Below are 5,232 nucleotides of genomic sequence, written 5' to 3'. Positions count from 1 at the left end.
ATGTGCACTGACATCGCACAGCACATGGGCGCCTTGCTTTCCGCCTCCATTGAAAAGCGGCCGCCGAGACCGGGATTTGGTTCCGCGTCTTTGGGAGCAGTAGTCGAGCGCCGTAACCCCTGCGCCACCCCGGCGGGATGATTTCGATGAAAGAGATCGCTAGATGACCGCATTCATCACACCGGACGGCCTATTCGGGTTCAATGTGATGCCATATGGCCTCTCACCAGCATAGTTTCAACGAGTAATGGGCATCAGCAGGACATGAATTGCAAGGTACTCTTCATCGATGGACCTTAAGAGGTGATGACTGAATGTGATGCCATTTGGCATGTGCTCCTCACCAGCGACGTTTCAACGAGTAAGGGACACTGTGCTGGCGGGCTTGAAGTGGCAGATTGGTCAGGTATACTTGGATGATGTCATTGTCCTCTCCTGTAGCTTCGACGACCACCAAAAAAGGCTTCGGACAGTGCTAGAAGCTGTCAAGTCATCAGCGCTAACTTTGAAAGCAGAGAAAGGCCACTTTGCCTACGAGGAACTGCGGTTCCTGGGTTTTATCATTAGCAAGGAAGGTGTTCGCCCACCCCGAGAAAACGGTTGCGATCGCGCACTTTCCACCTCCCGCCGACAAGAAAGCTTTGCGCAGGTTCTTTGGGCTGTGCGCTAACTATCGACAATTTTTCAGGCACTTTTAGCACATCGCCAAGCCGTTGACGCAGCTTACAAAGATTGACGGAGGTTTTCAATTGGAAGCGCAGCAAAAAGAAGCCTTCGTCAAGCTTGAGGGCCGTCTACAGTGCCCTTCTGTCCTGGGCCACTTTGATGAAAACGCCGAGACTGAAATTCACTCCGATGTAAGCGGTTCTGAAGAGTGCAGGACAGGATTAAGTTATCGCCTATGCCAACCGTTCTCTGTCGAAAGCTGATGCCAATTATTCGACAACGGATATAGAATGTCTTCACATCATTTGGGTCACACCAAAATTTCGCCCCTATTTGTACGGACGACCATTCAGGGTTATGACCGATCACCATGCTCACTGCTGGCTCGCCAACGTAAAAGATCACTCCGAACGCCTTGCAGGATGGAGCCTAGCGTCTTCAAGAACTCAACGTCACAGTCGTCTACAAGTCCAGCTGCAAGCCCTTTGAAGAAGACTGCTTGTCACGAGCTCCCTTTGATGCGCTACCGAACTAAGATGGCGAAGATGTCTTCTTGTGACCGGTAACGCCAGCAGCTTTGTACAGCAGGAGCGCTTGGACCCTGAGTTAAAAGACCCTGCTGATTACCTCGAAGGAAAGATCGCTACCCCTCTTGCTGTGTTCCGGTGTCATTTATTGTCGCTCTCCCTGTACAACGACGTCGTCGTTTAGAACTGCACAACCAACATAAACGCGCAGCTTCTTGTAGTACCCAAAGTCCTCTTACATGAGATTCTGCAGGCGGTGCACGATGAACCGACAGCAGGGCTTCTCGGATCGGCGCGCACGTTGCACAGGATACAAGAAAATTATTACTGGTCGCGGTTTCCTGCCAACCTTGCTAAATATGTGTGACCGTGCAGTGAATGCCCGCGACGCAAAGCACCCCTGACGAGACCTGGTGGTTGGCTGAGCCCAATGCCGCCGCCGAGTAAACCCTTTCCACAAATTGAGATGGACCATCTCGGCCCCTTCCCAGCTTGATCACCAGTTACGCCGAAGCCGAAGCCGTGCCTAATGGTACCGTACCACCAGTTGCTAAATTTTCCGTCGAACGAAGTTTTCTGCGAGAAGGCGCTCCTAAGGTGATCATCACGGACAGAGGAACTGCATTTACGGTTCACGCAGGTCGTCTTGCACTACAGTCTAACGAGTCCGCTTAGGACAACTGCCTACCATCCCTTGGGCAATGGGCTTACGCAGCGCCCCAACAAAACGACCGCAGACATAATCATCATGTACGTGGACGCCAAACACAAGACCCTGGACCCCATCCTGCCGAACGAGATCTTCACGTATAAGAAGACAGTCCATGAGACGGCCAGAGCGACTCCGTTCAAGCTTGTGCACGGCAGGGAGCCCACGACGACGCTCTACGCGATGCTGCACGTCGTAACCAACGAGGACAACTTTGACATCGCCGCCTTCCTGCCGCGTGTAGAGGAAGCCCGACGACTCCTACGGCTGCTTATCAAAGATCAACAGCGACATCGACACCTGATGATATAACTTACGACGATGCCGCGCAGAGTACAAGCCAGGAGACCAGTTATGTTTATGAACTCTAATTTGCCGCCATGGGCTAAGCGAAAAGTTATTCGCCCGATACTTTGGGCCATACAAAATACTTCGCTGCGTTGAATAACTCGACTATCAAGTCATTCCTGACGGTACGAGAGCATCACAACGTCGGAACGCGCGCCCAGAAATTGTACATGTTGTTCGTCTGAAGCCTTATTACGCGCGTTGAAAATTTGTGGTGTCTAAACTTTGTAACTCTATGATTAAGTTGCTTTGTAAATTTTGGAACATCAAGGCGTTGTTTTTCAAGGGGGGAGTAATGGCGCGAAATCTTCAAAACTGTATTTGTTGTTCTTTAGCAGCCGTTGTCATGCGGCGTTATCACTCTGGTTCTGGCACGTATATCAATTCCGTATTCTTTGTTTGCTAAATCTCGATGTCGCGAGACGCATCTTATCAGTTTCTTTGTCGCGCAAGGTGCGCCGAGATCTGTCTCGACGATTTCGATGACTCGCGTATGTCTCTGCAATGTTCCAGGTTGTTGTGCTAGTAACAGTTTGGGGCGTTTTCTAGATGGTTCTGAGCAGCCTTTATATTGAGCGTTGATGAGTGCGACAGGCATTGTTTGTTCAACGATCGACGAGCACGTTTGTTACTATCGCCGCCGAGTTGCTTAGTTCTTTTGCGGGCGCAGGCCAGGCCAATTTTAATTTCAGCACTATCCCGCCTGTGTGCTCTTTTCTTGTATACGGCCTTGTCATCGCCACTACTTGCCAATAACCTGTATTTCTCGTCCTCTTTATCAATAAAAATCCTTAGTGCTCATTGTTTATTGGTTAACTTGGGATCTACTTTGTCCTTGTACCACCCCAAGCAGCATTGGCCGACTGCCGACCTATGGCCGGTCATCGGCAGCTGGTCGGCAGCCGACCTGCCGGCATTCGGGGCTCGGTCGAATGACGGCCCATGGTTGGCCATGTGCCAGGTAGGGCGGAAGTCGGCCATCAAGCAAGGCCCAAGCTCGAGCACCCGACTGAACGCCGACCAATTTGGCCGTGGTAGCTCGGCCATTGGGCGGCCCATAGTCGGCCATGTACTAGGTTGGGCAGAAGTCGGCCAGCAACCATGGCCCGAGCTTGTAACCCCAACTGAATGCCGACCTGTTTGGCAACGGTTGCTCGGGCATTTGGCAGCCCACGGTCGGCGGCGTGCCATGTTGGCCAGGAAGCCGGCTAGCACTCCCGACCCAATATGCTTGTAGTGGACGCCGATTACATCCCTGGATCTACTTAACCTCTAGTAGAAATCCAGTTGTTAATGAGAACGCGCATACAAAACGAAAACATGTGGCCATAGCCCGATTATGTGACATTAAATTAGTGATTAGAAGGTAGCTTTTTCATTGCCGAGAAAGAAAATATTGCCGCAAGTTGATCGAACAAATGACCGTTTTCTCAGCCGTTTTTTGTCCTAGTGCTTTTGCATTATCCATAAGGAACTACGCGCAGCATCGTCTGTTTACCTGGGGAAAGGAACGAATACGATGTGTGTACTTTCTAGAAGTAATCCCTGGAAAATGAAAAGCCGGAAGACCCGAGTTTGCCATTTTAGTTTTGGGAATTCACACGGTGGTAAAAAAAAATGGCAGTTTTTCGCAAAGACTGCGAGCATGACAAGCCCCGGTACATTTATATGGCGCGCAACATATGTATCGGCAATAAATAACAAATTAGTTTGTTCCGCCTATTAGTTTAGAGTCCAATCATTCCAACCGCGCTAGGCGGAGCCCTGGACTAGGGGCACCGACCACCCAGCTCCTGGGAATTTTTACTGATTATTATGCTCATTAAAAGTTTTCTCTCTCCCTCTCTCTTCCACGTAAGAAAAAAAAAGATTGTCGGTCGACCTTTTATATTAATTTCCAAACTTTATATTACATTGTCAGATAAATGGAAAGAAGAGATCGGCAATTGGTTTTGCTGCCAAAAGATTTTTCCGGCCACACGAAATTAATAATGAACAGGCGGAGTTTCGCGCTTATCTTCTCTGCTCTTTTGGACAACTTTGGTTTTGAATTACGCAAAGTATGTTACAGTTAATTGAAAATTATCGGACTAAATATATGCATGTTTTTATTTGTATTCAGTTATTTTTCGCTTTTCAAGGTAGTGTAGATGTTTTTATAAATTTTCACAAAATCGGCCGAAGAAACGAAATTGTTCTACTTTGCAGACCTAATTATGTCAAAAAAGGTTTATGGCAGAGCAGCAAAAAATCCACACTATGTTCTCAGCATAGTTATGTATTAAACAGCTAAACTTATATTTATATAACTTTTCAATACACAGATACGATCGCGCTAATTTAAAGAAAACAGCGAACATTGAACATTTCTTAGGAAAGTAAAGATAGTTTAAACATTGTTTAAACATCTACTACGTATTCTCCACTATACCCCAGCTTTCGAAATCATTAAAACACCTTACATAATGACGTGCGTATTTGTCGATGCACCACACTGTAAAAAAAAAACGTAATTTTACGCAGACAACCTCCTTAAAAGAACGTCAAACGGTTCTGCTTTCCTCAATACATATTGAACATCCGAGAATTGGCGCACGGATGAAAGAGAATGTCCTTATAAGCATTTCAGACACTTCCGTTTTACTCAATAAGTATTGAACATCCGTGAATCGAATTTCAGGCGTTTCCGTTTTATTCAATACGTATTGAAAATCCGTGAACCGGGCATGGATGAAGGAGGAGTTCATGCCACTGCGACGCCCGAAATGCTCAAGTATGGAAGATCCCCAAGCATGCACACTGTACATGCTCCCACGCCTTCCCGCCGGGCTGGGCTTCTCGAACCACCTGCACCATTCCAAAGCCGCGCATCGTTTCTCCTCTGGCCGGATGCTGCTGCTGTCAAGCATAGTACACACAGCAGCATCACCTAACGCGCAAAGCAAAGCGCTCTCGGCCGGTGATCGGAGAAGCGCTTTCATC

The sequence above is a fragment of the Amblyomma maculatum genome, chromosome 7, assembly GCF_055883805.1.
Source record: "Amblyomma maculatum isolate TAMU_Amacu chromosome 7, ASM5588380v1, whole genome shotgun sequence".
NCBI classification, from domain to species: Eukaryota; Metazoa; Arthropoda; class Arachnida; order Ixodida; family Ixodidae; genus Amblyomma; species Amblyomma maculatum.
This window is presented reverse-complemented; position numbering follows the sequence as displayed.